We start from the raw sequence: 24196 nt of genomic DNA, 5'->3' as shown, positions 1-24196 counted from the left end.
ATTCTGCTGATCTATTCTGTGGGTAACTTCATGGTGCACACACACGCAACAGTTTTATATCCTGCTATCTTCTGATCTGCACTATAATGGTATTATTATTTCGCTAATGTGGCTTAAACACAGTTTCATTTCCTGCTATCTACAATTCTGAAGTGTTATGACATCCTTCCACAGCTCTGAGAAGGTGAGATAGGGAGACTAGGGAAACATGCAAAATCATGGATCGGGCGAGTGGAAAAATTTTAAGGGACATTTTGTCCAGTGGGCTAAGGAAAGCAGGGGAAAGTGGCAGAAATAGCTGAATAGATGGCCTCAGTTTTTGTCCCAAAAACGATGTGAACACCTTAGGCTTGTTATTGAGGATGGAGGAGGCAGAGGAGATGGATTTAAGATGACTGCTTGTATTGGAGAAGAGATGCAATGGGGGTATCTTTGCATTCTAGGATGATACTTGAACTGTATGAAATCATGGGAGAAGAGAACAGAACCTGGTAGTGATTTGTGGCCCAACTATATTTGATGATGGTTAAGTCAGTTGTCCACTATAGATGTTCAAGTCTGCAACCTTTGGACTTAGAATGGAGATGAGGGCCATACAATGGGAAATGTCAAGAGTAATTGAGAATAATACTTCTAATGGGGATAAGGGAAAAGATTATAATGAACAGATCAGTAAGTGTGTAACATTATAATGAATAGAGGGCCAAAGGCAAGACAGCTGGTAATTTGAATGTGCCATTGTAAGTGATGTAAGAGTTTATTCTTCAGGGGTGGACACCGATGTGAAGTTGGGATGGAAATGGGGAATGTAGGTGGAGATGATGGAAGGAAATGATCAGCAATTGCTTTATCTGTGTTTAAGTTGATTGGAGCAACAAGGCCAAATGAGATTACGGATGAAGGATGGTCATGAATATAGATGGAGAAGTTTTTGTGGAGGAAGCCATTTAGGAAGGTTGAGCGGGCAGTGAATGCAGGCAAGAGAACATGATGAGTTTAGATAGAAGAAATGAGTGGAAAGCAGTGAAGAGAAACATGGCATCGTAATTGGGTTGGCAGTACAGAATGAGAAGCGTGAGGAATGGAACAAGGTGAGATGTTCAAAGGAGAAGTTGCGAGATGGGTAGGGGGCAGCTCAAGGTAGGATTTTGTGATGGAGGCTAAACTGACACTATTGCAATTTGGATAGTACAAATGTAGAGAGAGTTCCCGTACCAGCCTCCCCGGACAGGCGACGGAATGTGGGGACTAGGGGCTTTTCACAGTAACTTCATTGAAGCCTACTCGTGACAATAAGCGATTTTCATTTCATTTAATTAAGAGGGAAGATGTCATCACCCCTCAGGCAGGTCATAATATTGATGCAATCATCTGTAATAGGTTCATGGGTGGCAGGGCCTGTTCACAAGTGAATGTTTGTTCTGGGGGGTGATGCAGCGAGGGATAGTGATAGATGATCCAGTGGCAGAGTTTTCAGCATCAGTGTTATGAGTGGTGAGTGGAAGCGGAAGGAGGTTGGCAAGGTTAGCAACGAGCAGATGTGCTGGGTGGGAAGGTTAATGAGAATGTAGAGTGGAACCATTTGGAGTTGTTGCTTATATGGAGGCAGAGAGCAGTATCTCCGTGCCCTTTTGGAGGATGTCTGGAGAGCCACAGGGTGAATTCAGTCTGGGATGGCAGAGTAGGAAAATTTGAATGCCAAAGGTTGTGGATTTAAAAATACTGTGTGCTTGAAAGGGGAGAAGTAAAGGAAAGTAAGACATCAGGGGAGAGGTGGGACTAATAGGAATAAAGAGAAAATTATTTTTTAAAAGGGAACTAAACATGACGGTATCATCTGAGGCAATAGACGATACAGACAGGAAACCTCGAACTACATCGGCATGGTTTCATGCGTCACGGACAGAATTTGTTTTTTTGACAGCCCATGTTTTGAATGTAAAGAGAGTGTCTTTCTTACTCTGTGGTGTGCCCAATTTAATAATTTCCAGCAGTAGGCTTATGTGTTTTCTTGTAAAAAGGCGACTCGTTATCACAACATGATGGGCGCAATTTTATGGGCGCATTGCGCTTAAGCGAGAGCACGAAGAGGCCGCTAAATAGTGGGAGAGGCTAAAAATGAAAACCGTGCCCGGTGCCGATCAGTTTGCGATCGAACCGGCCCGCTCCCCTTGGCGAAATCTGGTTCTAGCCTTAGTGTGGTGAGAAAGCAAGAATCACCACTTAAGCCCAATCTCCATGCGATTAACGGGAGCTAATGGCCTCCCGTGATCTAACGGCCTCCAGCCAGAGGTCACACGAGCACCGATTAGTATTCCTTTTTTTAAATGTGGAACTGGCACAGGAGCTGCTGCGGGGATCTGGGGAGGTTAGTAGCCATCTCTGCTCACAGGCAAAATGCCTGGGGGCATTGGTGTTGCTGCCCCGTTGCTCGGAGGGGCTGGGGGAGCAACTGGGGGTCCAGTCTCGGTTGGGGCGGGCCTGCACAGGGGCATGGAGCAGGGTAGCTGGCACTCAAGGTCTCGGCTTGGGGGTGGTGGGGGGGGGGGGGGGGGGGGGGGGGTTCTAATCACCCATGGGTCTGTTATGCCAATCCCTGGAACTTGTGTATCGTTCCGGGGGAAGGACTGGCCCCTGTCTGTCTACCCCATCAACTACCCATAACTTCCACTGACCGCAGAGGCCTCTAGACGGCAACTGAAGGCTACAGCTAATTGGGATATGTGAGCACCTCATATTTCTAAAGCTTCCGCCTCGCATCCCAATCAGATGGTGATAGAACATAGAACATTACAGCGCAGTACGGGCCCTTCGGCCCTCGATGTTGCGCCGACCTGTGAAACCATCTGAAGCCTATCTGATCTACACTATTCCATTTTCATCCATTTGTCTATCCAGTGACCACTTAAATGCCCTTAAATTTGGCGAGTCTACTACTGTTGCAGGCAGGGCGTTCCACACCCCTACTACTCGGAGTAAAGAAACTGCCTCTGACATCTGTCCTATATCTACTACCCCTCAATTTAAAGCTATGTCCCCTTGTGTTGGTCATCACCATCCGAGGAAAGAGACTCTCACTGTCCACCCTATCTAACCCTCTGACTATCTTGTATGTCTCTATTAAGTCACCTCTCAGCCTTCTCCTCTCTACCGAAAACAACCTCAAGTCCCTGAGCCTTTCCTCGTAAGACCTTCCCTCCATACCAGGCAACATCCTAGTAAATCTCCTCTGAGCCCTTTCCAAAGCTTCCACATCCTATAATGTGGTGACCAGAACTGCACGCAGTACTCCATAACTGCACCAGAGTTATGTACAGCTGCAGCATGACCTAGTGGCTCTGAAACTCAATCCCCCTACTGATAAAGGCTAGCACACCATATGCCTTCTTAACAGCCCTATTAATCTGGGTGGCAACTTTCAGGGATTTATGAACCTGGATGCCGAGATCACTCTGTTCATCTACACTACCAAGAATCTTGCCATTACCAGTACTCTGCATTCCTGTTACTCCTTCCAAAGTCAACCACCTCACACTTTTCTGCATTAAACTCCATCTGCCACCTCTCAGCCCAGCTCTGCAGCTTATCTATGTCCCTCTGTATCCTATAACATCCTTCAGCACTATCCACAACTCCACCGACTTTCGTGTCATCTGCAAATGTACTAACCCATCCTTCTACACCCTCTTCCAGGTCATTTATAAAAATGACAAACAGTATTGGCCCCAAAACAGATCCTTGTGGTACACTACTAGTAACTGAACTCCAGGATGAACATTTGCCATCAACCACCACCCTCTGTCTTCTTTCAGCTAGCCAATTACTGATCCAAACCGCTAAATCACCTTCAATCCCATACTTCCTTATTTTCTGCAATAGCCTACCGTGTGGAACCTTATCTTAGCCTTACTGAAATCCATATACACCACATCAACTGCTTTACCCTCATCCACCTGTTTGGTCACCTTCTCAAAAAACTCAATAAGCTTTGTGAGGCATGACCTACCCTTCACAAAACCGTGTTGACTATCGCTAATCAACTTGTTCTTTTCAAGGTGATTATAAACCCTATCTCTTATAACCTTTTCCAACATTTTACCCACAACCGAAGTAAGGCTCACAGGTCTATAATTACCAGGGTTGTCTCTACTCCCCTTCTTGAACAAGGGGACAACATTTGCTATCCTCCAGTCTTCCGGCACTATTCCTGTCGACAAAGACGACATAAAGATCAAGGACAAAGGCTCTGCAATCTCCTCCCAAGCTTCCTAGAGAATCCTAGGATATATCCCATCTAGCCCAGGGGACTTATCTATTTTTACACTTTCCAAAATTGCTAACACCTCCTCCTTGTGAACCTCAATTCCATCTAGCCTGGTCGACTGAACCTGAGTACAGTAGTCCCCCTTTATAACGCGGGTGTTGGGGTCCAAGACCCCCACCCACGTTGTAACCGAGCCGCGGATATCCACGATGGGGGTTTTAAATTTATTTAAAAATCTATGCTAGCGCTTCCCATTGAGAGTCTACGGGGGGCGGGGGGAGAGGTCAGACCCCCGTAGACTCACAATGGGAAGCGCTAGCATAGATTTTTAAATAAATTTAAAACCCCCATCGTGGATCCAATTAAAATTTCAGCGGCCGGCTCACTTTGATCCGGAGAAGGAAGCTGCTCTCACTGAAATCAGCCGGCCACTGAAATTGACACTGCCCGCTGCTCTCTCCCTCCAATCCAACTTTTTAATGTTCTGATTGGAGAGAGAGAGCAGCCGGCAGTGTCAATTTCTTTTTTTTTCCTCCGGCTTGCCCCCTCTCCCCCCACATCCTCCAACTAGACCCCCCTCCCCCCACACCCTCCGACTCGCCCCCTCTCCCCCCCCAACACCCTCCGGCTCGCCCCCTCTCCCCCCCCCCCAACACCCTCCGGCTCGCCCCCTCTCCCCCCACACCCTCCGGTTCGCCCCCACATCCTCCAACTAGACCCCTCTCCCCCCCACACCCTCCGGCTCGCCCCCTCTCCCCCAACACCCACTGGGCTCTGTCTCCTCCTCTCCCCCAACACCCACTGGGCTCTGTCTCCTCCTCTCCCCTCCCCCCCCCACCCCACCCACCTCACACCCTGCGGCTCGCCCCCTCCCCCCCCCTCTCCTCCCCCGTCCCCCAACACCCGCAGGGCCCTCCTCTCTCCCCCAACACCCGCAGGGGGGGTCTCCCCCACACCCGCAGGGGGGTCTCCCCCACACCCGCAGGGGGGTCTCCCCCACACCCGCAGGGGGGTCTCCCCCACACCCGCAGGGGGGTCCCCCCCACACCCGCAGGGGGGGTCCCCCCCACACCCGCAGGGTGGGTCCCCCCAACACCCGCCCCCCCTCCTCTCCCCCCCCAACACCCGCCCCCCTCCTCTCCCCCCCCAACACCCGCCCCCCTCCTCCCCCCCCAACACCAACACCCGCCCCCCCCTCTCCCCCCCAACACCAACACCCCCCCCCCCCTCCTCTCCCCCCCAACACCAACACCCCGCCCCCCCTCCTCTCCCCCCCTCCTCTCCCCCCCCCCCTCTCCCCCCCTCTCCCCCCTCTCCCCCCCCTCTCCCCCCCTCTCCCCCCCTCTCCCCCCTCTCTCCCCCCCCCTCTCCCCCCCCTCTCTCTCCCCCCCTCTCTCCCCCTCTCTCCCCCCCTCTCTCCCCCCCTCTCTCCCCCCCTCTCCCCCCCCTCTCTCCCCCCCTCTCTCCCCCCCCCTCTCCCCCCTCTCTCTCCCCCCCTCTCTCCCCCCCTCTCTCCCCCCCCTCTCTCCCCCCTCTCTCCCCCCCCTCCCCCCCCTCTCTCCCCCCCATCACCAACACCCGCCCCCCCCTCCTCTCCCCCCCCAACACCCGCCCCCCCTCCTCTCCCCCCCAACACCCGCCCCCCCTCCTCTCCCCCCCAACACCCCGCCCCCCCTCCTCTCCCCCCCAACACCCGCCCCCCCTCCTCTCCCCCCCAACACCCGCCCCCCCTCCTCTCCCCCCCCCAACCCCCCGCCCCCCCTCCTCTCCCCCCCAACACCCGCCCCCCCTCCTCTCCCCCCCAACACCCGCCCCCCCTCCTCTCCCCCCCCCAACACCCGCCCCCCCTCCTCTCCCCCCCCCAACACCCGCCCCCCCCTCGGCAGTGTCAATTTCAGCGGCCGGCTGATTGTTTCAGTGAGAGAGCAGCTTCCCTCTCTGGATCAAAGTGAGCTGGCCGCTGAAATTGACACTGCCCGCTGCTCTCTCCCTCCAATCCAACTTTTAAGTTTTAATGTTTCTGATTGGAGGGAGAGAGCAGCGGGCAGTGTCAATTTCAGCGGCCGGCTCACTTTGATCCAGAGAGGGAAGCTGCTCTCTCACTGAAACAATCAGCTGGCCGCTGAAATTGACACTGCCGGCTGCTCTCTCCCTCCAATCAGAAACATTAAAACTTAAAAGTTGGATTGGAGGGAGAGAGCAGCGGGCAGTGTCAATTTCAGCGGCCGGCTGATTATTTCAGTGAGAGCAGCTTCCCTCTCCGGAGCCGGCCGCTGAAATTGACACAACTGACAGTTGGGGTCCATCAGCCCCCCCGCGGTATATCGCGAACCGCGGTATTGCGGAGCGCGGTATAACGGGGGACTACTGTATTCTTCTCGACAACATTGTCTTTCTCCAGTGTAAACACTGACGAAAAATTTCCATTTAACGCTTCCCCTATCTCCTCTGATTCCACACACAACTTTCCACTACTATCCTTGATTGGCCCTAATCTTACTCTAGTCATTCTTTTGTTCCTGATATACCTATAGAAAGCCTTAGGGTTTTCTTTGATCCTATCCGCCAACGACTTTTCGTGTCCTCTCCTCGCTCTTCTTAACTCTCCCTTTAGGTCCTTCCTGGCTAACTTGTAACTCTCAAGTGCCCTAACTGAGCCTTCATGTCTCATCATAACATAAGCCTTCTTCTTCCTCTTGACAAGTGCTTCAACTTCCTTAGTAAACCACGGTTCCCTTGCTCGACAACTTCCTCCCTGCCTGACCGGTACATACTTATCAAGGGCACGCAGTAGCTGTTCCTTGAAAAAGCTCCACATTTCGATTGTACCCATCCCCTGCAGTTTCCTTCCCCATCCTATACATCCTAAATCTTGCCGAATAGCATCATAATTGCCTTTCCCCCAGCTATAATTCTTGCCTTGCGGGATATACCCATCCCTGCCCATTGCTAAAGTAAACATAACATGAATTGTGATCACTATCACCAAAGTGCTCACCTACATCTAAATCTAACACCTGGCCGGGTTCATTACCCAGTACCAAATCCAATGTGGCCTCGCCTTGTTGGCCTGTCTACATACTGTGTCAGAAAACCCTCCTGCACACACTGCACAAAAACTGACCCATCTATAGTACTCGAACTATAGTATTTCCAGTCAATATTTGGAAAGTTAAAGTCCCCCATAACAACTACCCTGTTACCCTCGCTCCTGTCGTGAATCATCTTTGTAATCCTTTCCTCTACATCTCTGGAACTATTCGGAGGTCTATAGACAACTCCCAACATGGTGACCTCTCCTCTCCCTGACCTCGGCCCATACTACCTCAGTAGACGAGTCCTCAAACGTCCTTTCTTCCGCCGTAATACTTTCCTTGATTAACAATGCCACACCCCCCCCCCTCTTTTACCATCTTCTCTGTTCTTACAGAAACATCTCAATCCTGGAACGTGCAACAACCATTCCTGTCCCTGCTCTACCCATGTCTCCAAAATCGCCACAACATCGAGATCCCAGGTACCAACCCATGCTGCAAGCTCACCCACCTTATTCCGGATGCTCCTGGCGTTGAAGTAGACACACTTCAAACCAGCGTCTTGCTTGCCAGTGCCCACTTTTGAACTTTTAACCCTATCCCTGATGCCTGGATACTGTGCCTGAACACTGCAGGAAGCAACACCATGGGCATAGTTTCCAACATTTGAACACCCAGGAGCTGGACCCCTGCACCGGGGACATTTGGTTACTAGGGGTGGGATTGTGCGTCGGGGAGTAGACCTGCGCCCAGTCCAGGTAATGTTACACTCGGGTATCTGGGATACAAGATGTGGGGACCAGTGAGCAAGGGCATCCTCTGCAGCTGGGGGTGCGTGGGCAACCATTAACGCTTGGAGGGTTCCGTAGTGGAAGATATCACTGGTTGTCACTGTCATATCCTCTCCCAATTCCTTACAGATATTGAATGGTGTGGATTGAATGGTATAACTTGCCCTAGAGGTGCTGCTGGCAGGCCAGGTGGCCAGACGCCGGAGAAGGTAGAGGCAGCAGCATTGCCAGAGACCCGAGGCGGCGGCCCATGTGTTTTGCCCCCCCCACACCCCGAGTACCCGGCTGCCCACAGGCCAGGGAGGGACCCAGAGGGGGAGGCTGGCGATGGAGCAAAATGTACAGGCGTCACTGGTCTTTCGAACAGATAATGGACATGTTTGCCGCCAGAGGCGCCGCCTCAGCAAGTGCAGTATCTGTATTATGTCCTTGTAGACTTAGAGCCACGTGGAGAAGAAGGATACCCGCTCCTGGTGGCCGTCAATATTATCGCAGCCCTGAACTTCTATGCCTCGGGATCATTCCAGGCTCGATTGGGGACTTGTGTGACATCTCACAAGCTACAGCCCACAAGTGACAACTATATAAACTATGATTTGAACCAAGCTCAACAAGCTGCCCGGGCAGCAGGATTCTCCGCCATCGACGGGATGCCCCAGATCCATGGACCCTGGCATGCATGTTGCTTTGCACTCATCGGGTGGTCTGGGAGTGCCCTACATCAACCGGAAGGGGTTCCACTCCCTGAATGTCCACTCGTGTGACCGGCAGATGAAGATCATGCACGTGTGTGCATGCTTCCCAGGGAGTTTGCATGACAGCTACAGTTGGTCTTTCCTGGCCTCTTCGAGGATCATCCCAGGATGGCAGGTAGGATTTTGGGGGAGAACCTAGCGAATGATATCAGTGCGAAGGCCGGTGACCGATGCGGAGACCTGACACAATGAGGCCACCCGGGCTGTTATTGAGTGGTGCATTGGACTCCTCAACATGCGGTTCCGACGCTTCAACCACTCTGGTGGTTCTGTCCAGTACAACCTCCCAGAGGGTCGGCCACTTTGTCATGGTCTGCTTTGCCCTCCAAAACCTGTCACAGCAGCGGGAGATGCTGGTGGAGGTGGAAGGGGAGAAACATGTGGCCACCTCCGAGGAGGAGGACGAGGAGGGCCAGACCAGGAGGAGCTGGAGGACGAGCCCGGAGAGGACCCACAAGACCAGCTGGAGTATGTAGGGTAGGTGGAAGAGGTGAGGGACCGACAAGCCTGGAGGGCCAGGGAGGCCCTCCTTGCTCCCTTCACATAGGTTGTGACCTCGCCCATTCTTCCCCCTCTCCCCACCCCGCCATTCTCGCCCCAATCTCTCTGCCTCTCCCCAACCCCCTCGGCCCACCATTTCCCATCCTTCCAGGGTCTGTGGCACATCAATCCAGGGTGATGGGACTGTGTCAACACTTTCAGCGGGTCACTGTCAAGGGCAGGGCAGTGATAATAACCAGCAGAAAGATGAGCACCAGTGCTCCTCAATCTATGCCATAGTTTGACCCCCGGTGCGTGCTCACTTACACACCACCTGCACGTGGTGTGCCTGGGTCGGGGGGAGGGGCGTGTGGTTATCCTTGACCTGCCTATCCTTCTGTGCTCTACCTCTGCATCTAGATGTATCCCCTGGATGCACATCAGAGGTGGAGGCAGCCAGCTGCTTCCCACGTCCTGTGGCCTTCACTGCCCCTGGCGGGCATCCTCTGGGGACGGAGAGCCTTGGTGCATTTGCCGGCGTCACGTGTACCGTTGTACTGCACAGTAGTGGGTGTCGCCTTGTCAGAGGGGTGCAACTTGGGGGAGCTGGTGATCGCTGTCACATCCAGTGCCCCCTCCTCTGTGTCAGTGACCATAGGGCCCTGGAGTTCACCTGGGGACAGAGGAGCAGCTGGTTCAAATAACAATAATCTTTATTATTGTCACAAGTAGGCTTACATTGACACTGCAATGAAGTTACTATGAAAATCCCCTAGTCGCCACATTCCGGTGTGTGTTTGGGTACACAGAGGGAGAATTCAGAATGTCCAATTCACACAACAAGCATGTCTTTCGGGACTTGTGGGAGGAAACCGGATCACTCGGAGGAAACCCACGCAGACACGGGGAGAACGTGCAGACTCTGCACTGACAGTGACTCCAAGCGGGAATCGAACCTGGGATCCTGGAGATGTGATGTAACAGTGCTAGCCACTGTGCTGCCCATGAGTCCCAGCTGCCCCAGCAAAATATGGCTCTGTCAGCCATCGCAGCTCCCCAATGTTTGCAGCATGGTGTCAATGTTCTCTGCTGTTCCCATCTGTGACTGGGACACGTCCCGCAGCGCCTCATCAGGGTCCACCTAGTACAGGGTCACGTCCCCCAGCGAGTTGGAAATTCTAGCAAGGCCCTCAGCCATGGCTGTCACCGACTGCGCTACACCTTGGATATCTCCATTCATGCTGCTGGCATTGTGCAGCAGCACTCCATTGCAGTCACCACCCTAGCAGTGTTGGCCTCGGTGCCACGCATTGTTGGTGCCATCTCATGCACCCGTGGCCACTGGGACTCATTGAATCGGCTATGGACCTTATACCCCCTCTGAATCTCACGGCCGCATAGTCTGCATGAGCTTCTGGTGAATCTGGTCCAGAGGCTCATTATCTGATTGGAACCCAGCTGGGTTCTGGGATCCAGCAGACCTCGCCCTAACCCTAACTCTAACCCTAATTTGCTGTCTCACCTGGGCATTCCTCCATCTGATGTGCAGCTGCAGCTGCATGGTGTTCACCACTATGTGCCCCAGAAGCCTGACCACGACTATTGCCCACCAAGGGTATGTCTCTGCACTGGTGGAGGGTGGGAATGACAGCTATGTCGTGTCTATTGTTGGATCCTCACAGCTCTCCTCTGAGGTGTTCTCACAAAGGGGGTTGAGGAGGGGCAGTGGGGGCACCCCGGATGGGCTGGAGCCATCAGCGGGAGAATGGAAATTGAAAATTCACGTTTGACAGGCCATCTGAGTGGCGGAGAGTGGATCCTGACCTCCGCATCGTGCGCTGTTCTGCACATGGGTGACCGATCTGTCCTCTGCCACTACCCCATAACCTCCATGGCCCGTTTCTCATAGGGCTGGAGACTCTGATGCCTGGCACCCTGCCGCCCTTCTGGGCCCTCCCATCGGTTGCGAGCCATCTTCTGTGGGTGCACATAGGGGTCATCATTAGCCGCACGTGTGGTTACTTGTGGGGCAGGGGGGGCTTGGGATGAGGAGGGAATAGGGAGGGGAAGGGTTTGTTGGGGGGTGCAGCGGGGGTCCAGTGCAAACTTGCCCGAGGGCCCGGTGGAAGTCATTGGCCTTCTTGCGGCACTGGGAGGCGGTCCTGTTGGTCACGCTCTCCGAGCTGACAGTCGCTGCCACTTCCTACCAGGCGGCGGTGGTTGCCCTCTGGATGACTCTCCTGGACCTGCGGTTGAACATGGCATCCAATCTGGCCTCTACCTCATTCAACAGTCGTCTCAGGTCAGCATCACCAAAGTGTGGGGCCGGTCTCAGTGGTGGCATGGCTGAAAGTGGAGTGGGGTTGGCTGTGCAGGAGCAGTTTAAGTACTGCTGTCACTTGTTAATGGGGACTGGTGAGTGACTCAGCCAGCGAACCATGATTTGCGCTATGGTTCTTGTGCGGCCTCGTTAAGTGGGTCAATTAACGTTTCATAGCAGTGGCAGTCTCGCTGGGCTGAGCATTGGGGAACTTGTAGCATTTCTCACTTGCAACCACACTTAGAAACCATTAATTCGCGCCCGATGCCTCACGTGTTCGACTTGCACACATTATATCATACACGCGTTGATTAGGGAAACAGGTGAATGTGAAGTAGTACAATTTACGATTGCATCAGTCTCTTTTCTGGCAAGTCTGTAGTTTCTTAGATTAGTTGATGCTTTAATTCAAGTGAAGATCTTGCAAAGCACAGGATTGTCAGTGAGCTGTGGGGCTTCCTGTAGTTGAATTTCCAAGGAGGTTGTTTCTCAAGTGTCTCATCATGTGATCCCCATGAGTTCATTGTCCTGTTCTAAATAAGATGGATCATTATGTCCTTTCTATTTCATTTGTGGTGGCTCTCACGCCTTGAGAATTTGTTGTAGCTCATGTGTTGTATCTGAGTTACCCATTCAATTTGAAATTATCCATTTGAATTAATTTCAGGGAAGGCATCGAGTCCACATCAGTCTGGAAGGATTATTTTGTTTCTACTGCAGGCAGGAGAGTTTTTCAATCCACAAAAGGAGGTGATCTTTGGGTGGCCATCTTTTTGCAGTCTTTTTTGTGTTTGGTTTTAAAAAATAAAAATTAGTTTGAAGTCTAGACTATATTGGAACATGACATGTGCATGATTGAGATAGATATGTCCTAATAGTAAATGGGGAATAGAGAGACGACAAAATGAGGGAGTACAGAGTTAAAGTCCGTGGTTCTGCAGTGGAATGAAGTTAACACAGATAAGGTGGAGTAAACAATCAGCAGTTGTCCAGCTGCAGAGGTTGGGTGAGTCCAGAAGCTATTTGAAGGAGGAAACCAGGAACCAGGCGGGATGCAGGAAAGGTCACTGGCCAGAAATCAGCAGCTGTTCCTATTATTGAGTGAAGCAAATCCAAAAGCTTCAAGGCAACTGAGATCAGCAACCAATATATTTCTCACCTTTTCAAAGGCTTCTCCGACCCAGGGCTGAGTCAGGCTTTTGCTGCTCACTGCCTCCAGATTAGGATATATGTAGTCTACTAATCCAGAATGAGCAGTCAGCATAAGCAAGCAGCCAGTGATGCCAAAGGATAGATTTCTTGGTTATCATTGCTCGTTACTTTTAATGATGCAAGTTGATCAAAGAACCTCAATAACAAAGCACCACTCCAGTTGCCGTTCTCGCAGCTGTCATTGCTGCTCCTGAACCCTGACCAACCGATTCGAATACCAGAGGAGCTGAATTGAGGTCAGTTGTGCAGAAAAACCTCTTTAATAATGTCTAAAAGGAGACTTGAGTGAGCGCTGCCACCATGTGGTTGAAGTTCTGCAATCTCTCGCAGGCAAGTTGCTTATTCTCAATTTAATAAATAGGGGCAAAAGTGCATGTCAGAAGCAATGATTTCTTGAAACATTGGTAATGGTGAGCCACTGATACAAAAGAGAGAAAGGTACAATTTCAGTGATCGTATTTGAGAAATATTTATAAGAAGATTCTCCAAGCAATGAAGCTCTTTATTGGTCCGTGGGAAATAGATGTTCAAATCAGTTTGTCTATAGACATATTTTTGTATTTTAATTAGTCTAAGGGTAAAAAAATTATTTTCTGTTTTACATTGTGTAAAAAGCAAATCTTATTTGACTGCTTTTGTAATAATGTATTTTTTGGGACACGGGAATGTGGTCCCACAGAAATTATCTAGCAATGCACAGTGATTACACTAAACAGCAAAGACTCTGCTCCAGGAATAATGACACAAGATAAAGTCGTATTACAGTTTTATAATTCCATTTGCTGTTGCATTAATTGTTTTTTTAAAGGTTAGTGCATGAAAGCAAGATTTGCAAATGCAAGTGACCATGATGAACTGTGTTAAATACAATTCTTCGCGTACTAGCTTTATATGAAAATATTTAGGATGTCATTTTGTTTAAAGTCTGGTGTGCCATTATCACGGCGACAGCTTTCATTTTGACTACTGTCATTTAATTTGTTTAAAAAGAAGCTTGCCAAATGTTCAAGAGGTAGTTAGTTTTTTAAAACAAATTCCTTTGTACTTCATTTACATTCTCAAACCCTCAAGATGCATTCCATTGGTGTTGTTTGATTATATTGCTAGGTGGTTTTTGAAGCCTCAAAAACAAATGTTAGGTGCACAGGCTTACACGTACACAGATTTAAATTCTCAGATAACTGATTTGCTCAGTCCACTAAATACCTCAATGAGAAAAATTCAGAGATCCACGCCAAAATAAAGTCAGTTCCTGATGAGAAGTGGTTTTTAATTTTAGTTGCTATTAGCGTGAACTGAACTTACCTTGTTTAAATTACCATTTTGTTGTTGATTTTGCTAGCTTACTGGTCTAAGTGTGCTGGAAATGTTTTTATAAATCAAACTCATTTTAACAAACTTATTACATGGGCGGCACGGTAGGGCAGTGGTTAGCACTGCTGTTTCACAGCCTTCGTTGACTGTTGTGTATGGACTCTTCCCATTAATTCCCTTATTTCCCATTTATTTTAGTTTGTCATTATCATTTTTTGATCCATAGATATTTAATGGATATATGTCTTTAAGTTGAGCAGAGGAAGTGAGGAATTCCAAAGTTGTAAAATAGTACACTGTCCTATGAAGATTTAGATTTTGAACAGAGGAACTCCGACTTTCTGGCACAAGGCAGATCTGAGGGATTCAGTTCGATTGGTTGACTGGTGATCAGTGGATTGGCCAAAGACTGTATTCTGCCTGGCACAGACAGTGATTGGCTTCATTCAGGTGGGACATTTTCAGAGAACCCAGGAAACATAGAAAATAGGAACTGGGGAGACCATTCGGCCCTTCGAGCCTGCTCCGCCATTCATTATGATCATGGCTGATCATCCAACTCAAAAGCCTAATTCCACTTTCCCTCCATGTCCTTTGATCACCTTCGTCCTCAGTGCTATCTCTAACTGCTTCTTGAAAACATATTTTGGCCTCAACTACTTCCTGTGGTAACAAATTCCACAGGCTCATCACTCTCTTGGTGAAGAAATTTCTCCTCATTTCTGTCCTGAATGGTCTACCCCATATCCTCAGACTGTGACCCCTGGTTCTGGACACACCCATCATTGGAAACATCCTGTCTAGTCCTGTTAAAATTTTACAGGTGTCAATGAGATCGCCCCTCATTCTTCTAAACTTCAGAGAATACAATCCGAACTGATTTAATCTCTCCTCATACGTCAGTCTCACCATCCCAGGAATCAGTCTGGTAAACTTTTGCTGCACTCCTTGTAGAGCAAGAATATCCTTCCTCAGATAAGGAGAACAAAACTGCACACAATATTCCTTGTGTGGCCTCACCAAGGCCCATATATTTACAGCAAGACATTCCTGCTCCTCTACTCAAACCTTCTCACATTGAAGGCCAGCATACCATTTGTCTTCTTTACCACCTGTTGTACCTGCATGCTTACCTTCAGTGACTGGTGTACAAAGACACCCACGTCTCTTTGCACATTCCCCTCTCCTAATTTATGGCCATTCAGATAATAGTCTGCCTTCTCGCTTTTGCTGCCAAAGTGGATAACCTCACATTTATCCAAATTATACTGCATCTGCCATCCATTTGCCCACTCACTCCACTTGTCCAAATCACCCTGAAAGATCTCTGTATCATCCTCGCAGCTCACCTTCCCACCCAACTTGGTGTCATCTGCAAATCTGACGATATTACATTTTGTTCCCTCATCTAAATAATAATATATATTGTGAATAGCTGGGTCCTAGCACTGATCCCTGCCTGCCAATTTGAAAAAGACCTATTAATATTTACTTTGTATTTCTGTCTGCCAGCCAGTTTTCTATCCAGCTCAATACCCTACCCATAATCCCATGCACTTTAATTTTTACACGCTAATCTCTTATGTGGGACTTTGTCAAAAGCATTCTGAAAGCCCAAATATCACATCCTCAAAGAATTCCAGTAGATATGCCAAGTATGCTTTCCCCATCAGAAATCCATGCTGACTATGTCCGATCCTGTTACTGTTTTCTAAGTGCTCTGCTATAAAATCTTCGATAATGGATTCTAGAATTTTCCCCACTACCGACGTCAGGCTTACTGATCTTTGGTTCCTTGTTTTCCCTCTACCTCCCTTTTTAAATAGTGGAATTATATTAGCTCTCTCCAATCTGCAGAAACTGTTTCAGAGTCTATTGAATCCTGAAAGATGACCACCAATGCATCCATTATTCCTTGATGGTAGCCATGATGTGGCGATGCCAGCGTTGGACTGGGGTGAGCACAGTAAGAAGTCTTACAACACCAGGTTAAAGTCCAACATGCTAGTGTTTGAAACAAACATGTTGGACTTTAACCTGGTGTTGTAAGACTTCTTATTATTTCTAGAGTCACTTCCTTAAGTACTCTGGTATGTAGATAATCAGGTCCTGGGGATATATCAACCTTCAATCCTGTAAATTTGCCCAACATCATTTCTCTACTGATATTGATCTCCTTCAGTTCTCCCCCCCCCCCCCCCCCCCCTCACTAAACCCTGCATGCCCCAACATTTCTGGCATTTGTGTCCTCATTTGTGAAGAGAGAACCAAAGTTTGTATTTAGTTGCTCATTCGTTTATTTGTCCCCTGTTTTACATTCCCCTGTTTCTGACTGAATCGCATCCCTCCTGGACGCTGAGAGAAGAAGCTGTGAGTTGCTCTCTCTCTCTCTCTCTTTCTCCAAGATGATTTTTTCCCTACTGTTTCTGAATCTGCAGAAAAGTCTCGAGATCCTGATGAATCCACAGTAAAAACCATTACAGACCGAAAGCAAGAACCTCCAACTGAAGGCCAAGACTAAAAGATGTACTGGAAGATGTCCACCTGAAACTTTTATCTTTTTAACTTTTGATATTAGCACCCCTCTTTCCCCTCTGTATTTGTTTTGTTTGAGAGTGGGGCGAGTTAAAGCGGGGGTTAGGAATTAGATAATAGTTAACCAGTTGCATTTGCTGCCTATTTAATTGTAGTTATTGTTATTATTAAAATTAATTGTGTTTAAATTTACAGACCTGGTGTTTGTAGTTGTTGAGCTGCGAAAGACCAAAGACTTTGGGTGTTTTCTAAGAATTAATTGTTAATTTCAATTGTGTTATGACTCCGGGTCAAGTGGGGCTGGAATTGACCGTGCACTAGCCCAAGGTGTCGTAATAGTTTGCATGTTCTCCCCGTGTCTGTGTGGGTTTCTTCCTGGTGCTTCGGTTTCCTCCCACAGTCCAAAGATGTGCAGGGTCGGTGGGCTTACGGGGATAGGGCAGGGGAGTGTGCCTAAGTCGGGTGCTCTTTTGGAGGATCGGTGCAGACCCAATGGGCTGAATGGCCTCTTTCTGCACTGTAGGGATTCCATGATTGTGTTGCATAAACTGAGATGGTATATTTAAATTTGTACGGTTTGAAGCTTAAATTGAGACACAGCATGATTTTAAAAATATTTTGAAGTTGTAAGATTGATGAATGATTGCCATAAGAACAAGATGTTTCTTTGAAAGCATATGCATATGTTGACCTTTTCATGAATGGAGTTAGATAGTGAAAGGATGGAATTATGGAAGAGTCAAGGAAGAAGCAATAACATTTTTGAATAAGAAGATTTCAACAATACCTGGGATGGGAAGTGTGTTTTTTGAAAAAAGTATAGAAATTGTAGATAAGATAGAAATGCAACTTGGGCAGCAACACAGAATTGATAACATCGCACTGACCTCTCTTTCAATGCCTCACCAGATATTAAATTCCATTGACGTCAGTATACAACAAATGACCAATGCAATCATGCCCTCTTACCAATAAATATTTATATTCTTTTAAGTCTTCTGATTAAGGTTGCTCCTTTGCATATTTTGGATTGTGTGATCTTTTGATTATTGAACATTGTCTGGGATAATTAGTACTGTTGTATGAACCAAATTATGCTGTCAAGTCGAATGATTTGGCCTCAGTTCAGATAAAAAGAATGACTTATTGAAAGGGATTACTCATTATGAGTTTCACTTCTGCCAATGTGGATGACAAAGTCAAAGTTAGAATCCACGACCATTAACTGACTTTAATCAAGGACTCCACACCAGACCCAGATGTTGGCCGAGTAATTTATTGTGCTATGATTTAGCTTTTGGTGGAATCTGAGCTATATAGAAAACGCTTACCCCTTTTATGAAGAATATTTTACTGTAAATGTAACCCAAATCCTGACTTGACAGCACTGAAAAAAATCATCATCTTCCAACCCACTACATCAAAGCTCTGCAGCAAATCAATAGCCATGGAGGAAATGGGCACTTGTGCTCTCAGCTGGGAGAAAAATCATTCAGCCAAAACTTTCAGCTTAAATAAAGCTCAATCAAACGGTACAATTAGGAACATTTTGATGCACAAAAGAACCCAATGAGATCCATCTGATCTGTTTCACTGTCTAGGCATGTATAATATATATAACCTCTTGAATACCATTATTAAATTTACAATTTAGACTAAATCTAATTAATTTTGAAACGTGGCAAATGTTTTTGATATTTGCCAACGGTGCTGTCCATCTGCAATGTTGGTGATGGTAAAATGGGAATATTTAATTGATTCTTTAATGAAATGTGAATTGTTATCAGTGGAGAAAGAGAAAACACGAACTCAATAATGGATCAGTCAGAATCTGTAAAACAATAGGCAGGTTATGACATTTGATGTGGACCCTCATCAATAATTGAAGTTAAATGCATGGTTAAATTGCAAAGATTGGGATGTCAGACAACTAGCATCAAGTGATGGGAAATGAATTTCTAGGTGTCCACTTCTATACCTGATAAATGCTATGAATTGCGGAGATATAGAATTTACAGTGCAGAAAGAGACCATAAGAGAACCTATCCCATAACCCAGTAACCACACCTAACTTTTTTGGGCACTAAGAGCAATTTAGCGTGGCCAATGCACCTAACCTGCACATCTTTGGACTGCGGGAGGAAACCAGAGCATCGGAGGAAACACACGCAGGCACGGGGAGAAAGTGCAGACTCCACACAGACAGTGACCCAAGCCGGGAATCGAAACTGGGACCCTGGAGCTGTGAAGCAATTGAGCTAACCACTGTGCTACCGTGTCCCCCCATATATACCTGCACATCAGAGTCCAGATCCACGCAATGTAGTTCATTGCTAACTGTTGTCTGAAAAAGCTTGGCAGCAACTCATCTGTATTAACTTGTGACAAGAAATAACAATTGAACGGACCACCTGGCATTGACCTAAGCAAAGGATGGGACAAAACCCAGTTGACTCTGCAAGGTTATCTTCACTAACATCTGGGAAATTGTGCCAAAATCGGGAAGCTGTCCCTGCTGAATGCAGTCATCCTCAAAATTGATTCGAATCTTGAAATCTCATGGCATCAAGACAAAAGTGAGCAGGGAAATGTCCCGCTAAATTACCACCTCCTGTTCTTCACTAATTTATGAATCAGGACTCTTGCATGTTGAACACCACTTGGAATAAGTGCTGAGGGCAGCAAGAGAACAGAATGTTCTCTGGATAAGGGACTTCAATGTTCTTCACCCAAATGATTCAGTAAGACCACCCCTAACCAAGTTGGAGGAGTTCTGAACAACATAGCTGACAGACACGGTGCGGCATGTGGTGAGGTGACCAACAGGAGGGAAAAGATTATTTGACCTAATTCTCACCAATTGATCTATCACAGATGCAGATATCCAAGACAGTATTAGTAGAAGGGACCACCACTGAGTCCTTGTGGAGATAAAGCTCTATGTTCACCATGAAGACACACTCCATCGTGTTGTGTGGCTTTACCCCATGCTAAATGGGATTGATTCAGAATAGATCTGGCAGTGCAAAGCTGGGCATCCATGTGGTGCTTAGCCTATTGCTATCAGGCCAAGCGACCAACCCCGGTTCAACGAGGTGTGCAGAAGAGCACACCCCTCGAGCAACATCGGGTGTGCCTAAAATTGAGGTTATAATCTGGTGAATCTACAGCACAGGGCTAATTGCATATCATTTGCATACCAGAGCAGAGTGACCCCATAACCAATGGAATAGATTAAAGCTCTGTATGTCCTGCCATGTCTAATTGCAAATGGTGTTGAATAATTAACAATTCCTGGGAGGAGGATACTTAGCAAATATTCCTATCCTCAATATTGATGGAGTTCAGCATGTCAGTGATGAATGATTAATACTTAACCCTTAAAATGGGCACAGATGTAGGACTGGATAAGGTTGCAAACATAGGGAGGAACAATAATGAAAAATGAAATGAAAAATGAAAATCGCTTATTGTCACAAGTAGACTTCAACGAAGTTACTGTGAAAAGCCCCTAGTCGCCACATTCCGGCGCCTGTCCGGGGAGGCTGGTACGGGAATCAAACCGTGCTGCTGGCCTGCTTTACAAGCCAGCAATTTAGCCGAGTGAGCTAATCTGAACTGATTTAAATTTTAGAAATGTAATATTGACAGGTAAAGCAGGGAAATCATCAGCATGTTAAAGCAGACTCCATTCCACTGGATAATGCCAATGAGGGGCAGAATAGTAGGACAGAGCCTTGTGCCACATTGAACATTGGAAGGAAACTTAGATGTACCTGTTGCATTGGGATTATGCAGGCTTGGAACAAGGATACCGTGTTACAAAGGTGGACCATGGAAAGTACCAATGGAGGAAGGTGAAATGGTCAACAATACTAAAAACCACAGAGTGATTGCAAGTATATGGTCACACAAATACCATATTTACTTCTTGATGACAAAGAGAGTCTCAGTACTTTATGCAAGGTGCAAACTGGACTGAACATCAGATAGAGAGAGTGTTGTCATGAATTTGGGTGACAACATGTTTCAGAGCTTTACAGTAAAGGGAAAGTAAAGCAATAGTTGAAGAAAATAGTGCATGTGACTCTTCCCCCAAATTTCAAAGCTATTACAATGAAGAGAAGGCAGTTTTTTTTTTCATGGGAGATGTGCTTCGCTGTCAAAGTAAGCATTTATTGTCCACCTCTAATTGTTCTCGAGAAGGTGATAATGAGCTGCCTTCTTTGCTGCAGTCCATGTGGTACACATACACCTATAGTGCTGTTAGGGAGAGAGTTCCAGGATTTTGAACTAGTGACAGTGAATGTGTGACGGATATTTCCAAGTCGGGATGGTGTGACACTTGGAGGAGAACTTGTAGATGGTGGTATTCCTATGCATCTGATGTTCCTCTTCTAGCTGGTAGAACCTGCTGGTTTTGAAGACATTGCTGAAGGAGCCTTGGCAAGTTGTCGTAGTGCATCTTGTAGATGGTACACACTGCTACCAGGGTGTGAAGGTTGGTGGAGGGAGTGCTAATCAGGTTGGTTGCTTTTTCCTGGATAGTATCAAGCTTCTTCAGTGATATTGGAGATGCATTCATTCAGGTAAGTAGAGAGTGTTCCACTGCTTGTGACTTGTGCCTTGAAGATAGCAAAAGGGCTTTGTGTAATCAGGGGATGACTTTATCCGCAACATTTATATGGCTGGTCCAGTTAGGTTTCTGATCCGGTAACTCCCCAGTATGTTGCTTATCATGAAGTGGCAGTGCCATTAAATGTATTGAGGAGATGACAGCTGTGTTCCTGGAACATTACTTGCCATTTATCAGACTGGATGCTGTCTTGGTCTTGGTGTATGCTGTATGAATCAATTGCCTTAGTATCTCAAGAGTTCAGAGAGGAACTGAACAAATGCAATCGTCAGAATATATCCCCACTTCTAATCATATGATGGAGAAAAGGGCATCAAATAAGCACTCAGAGATGTTTGGGCCTGGGGCACTACCCTAAGGAACTCTTGCAGTAATGTCATGGAGTTGAGATGATCGACCTCCAATAACCACAACTATCTGCCCCTGCCCTCAGTATGACTCTAACCAGTGGAGAGATTTCCCCCCCCCCCCCGATTTTCATTGGCGTTAATTTTACCGCCGTTCTTAAATGCCACACAGTGTAAAATGCTGCGATGCCATCAAGGCAGTCACTCTAATCCACTTCCAGTATTCACCTCTTATGTTTATGTTTAGACAAAAGCTGTAATGAGGTCAAGAGCCAAGTGGCCCTGCAGATCCAAACTGAGCACGGTGAGCAGGTGATTGCTGCGTATGTGCTGCTTAATAACACTGTTGATGACACGTTTGCGTCACTTTGTTGATGTTTAAGATTAGACTAGTAGCACAGTAATTGGCTAATTGGATTGTTCTGTTTTCTGTGAACAGGACATACCTAGGCAATTTTCCACTTTGTTGGTTAGATACCAATGCATAGCTGTACCAAACTGCCTTGGCCAGGCACACGGGTATCTCTGGAGCATGTCTCAGCAGTACAGGAGGGAAACTGTTGGAGCCGAGAGCCTTTGCCTTGCCATTTCTTGATGTCACGTGAAGTAAATCAAATTGTCTGAAGACTGACTTCTGTGATACTAGGGACCTCAAGAGGAAGCTAAGATGCATCATCCATTGGACACTCCTGCCTAAGGACGTTACAGTCCTCATTCTTTGTATTCAGCACATCATGAATTAAGATATTTAGTCGACTGGAATACCCATTTAGATTCATTAATTAAATATTGCACATTACACAACTGACTTGAAGACTAATTTTCATTGTGGACTTAACATTACATTTAGTAAATTCCATTGTAGGTTGAGGTATTTGCAGGTCAGAGACTTTTTGCTCTTCGCCTTTCATAGTGGTCTTTGTTTAATCCAATGAGTAAATTTGCAGTCTTTTCAGGTTGAAGAAGTGTATATAATCTTGCATCTTGAGTGGGTGTGTAGAGTCCCTTTCAAAAGTTGGTTTCAGAAAATGTATTTTCCTTCAACTCAGAAGTTAATTAGTCCAGCAGAATTAAAACAAATAAAACTGTGGAATTCCTGCAAGACTGGATTGATGGTTTCATTCATTTATCTCTCTTGCAATTTTGAATTGACAACTTACCTGCTCGATGTCTAGTGATTTTTTTGAGTCAACAGTTAAAAATTGCTATCTTTATGCAATAGTCCTATTAACAACGTGGGACAACTTTGGGAATTATAAAGGAAGGGTTATTAATCCATATTTAAATTACAGACAATTTTCCCTTTCTTATTGGAGCTGGTTCCCTTTTTTGGACATGTCACTATTTTATTGGTGAAGGAGGGTAGGGTTCTTGAAATGTATTCAGCTATTTTTGAGTTCATTTGGTACTTTAATGTATTTGCCATTCTGTATTGTCAAATAGCTGATAGCCAACTCTGCTGCTGTTTTGGATTAGCTATTTTGCAATATCGAAACAACATTAAGCTAATTAGATTTTGTGATTACAACTAAGGTAAAAGCTGTAGTTAGCTTCCGAAGGACCTTTTCTCATCAGGAATAAAGCATGAAAACAATTATACCCTGTAAGTTTCAATGCCATAAATTTTGAAATCCCTATATTTGTAAATTAAATATCTTTTATATTTTAAAAATTATTTAAAAAGTATAAATATGCTAACTTTTTCTACTTTTCTCACTGTTGCTGCCTCTCCTGCTCACCTACACTCCCACTCACTGCACCCCCACCCACCACCAACCCCACCGCAATTGGGAATGAGGCAACCAGAGGGAGTTATGGAGCGAGTGGAGCTGTAAATGGGAGTGTTGGGAAGGGTAGCAGCAAGCAGGAGAGGAGGGGCAGAGAGTTGGTGAGGGTGTGAGTGGGAGGATTGGGGAGTAGGATGGGCTGCGAGTGAGATGGTAAGTGAGCAGGAGAGGTGGCGAGTGAGATGCCGCTTTCAAATTCTGCCAATAGAATCCCAACGCAAAGTGCACTTATCAACCAACCCCATTAACCTGTGATATTAACGTGGAATGTCTTAAAACGGGGGAATTTAAAATGGAGGCTTATTATAGTTAGTGCATTTGAGTGTAACATGAAATGGGCGTGAACATTCTCTGTTTCAGTTCCCCTGCCCCTAAAGCCATCAATCACTTTTCAAAACCATATTCAGCAGCAGTTAAGGGAAGTAGGTATTTAATAAGTGAAAATCTAATTTTTATATGTTTGTTCTAATTGCACGTCTTGAAAAGTGATCAGGCTGGTTCTGCACAAAAAAGATATGTTGGAAACTGGAAGCATTTACTTGTAATCAAAATAATTGCATAGGTAGTGTATGATGTTGGATGCATTTGCAGAAATGCTTCACTGGAGTTTCAATATACTGGTGACTGGAAACTGCTTTAGTATCGTAGGAATCTCCGGTCATAAAACTGCTTTAAACACTTTTTAGAACCCAGAATAAAATTGTTAATGTTCAGAATTAA

At 46.8% G+C, this 24196-nt stretch overlaps 1 protein-coding gene across 12 annotated transcripts in view; it reads left to right on the top strand.

Annotated features, from left to right (window-relative positions):
* The window catches only part of plekha5 (pleckstrin homology domain containing, family A member 5), a 460471-nt gene that overhangs the window by 78338 nt on the left and 357937 nt on the right, over positions 1–24196 (top strand). Inside the window, exon 1 of one of the 12 annotated variants that reach the window (XM_038811103.1) lies at positions 12931–13093. The exons of the other annotated variants lie outside the window; for them this stretch is intronic. The gene's annotated coding sequence lies outside the window, so the exon portion shown is untranslated. Of the gene's footprint in view, positions 1–12930; positions 13094–24196 lie in introns of those variants that run through there. 12 annotated transcript variants of the gene reach the window in all.

This window comes from Scyliorhinus canicula, chromosome 11 (assembly GCF_902713615.1).
Source record: "Scyliorhinus canicula chromosome 11, sScyCan1.1, whole genome shotgun sequence".
Taxonomy (NCBI): Eukaryota; Metazoa; Chordata; class Chondrichthyes; order Carcharhiniformes; family Scyliorhinidae; genus Scyliorhinus; species Scyliorhinus canicula.
Note: the sequence above shows the minus strand (reverse complement) of the source record. Positions and strands in the feature narration are given on the sequence as shown.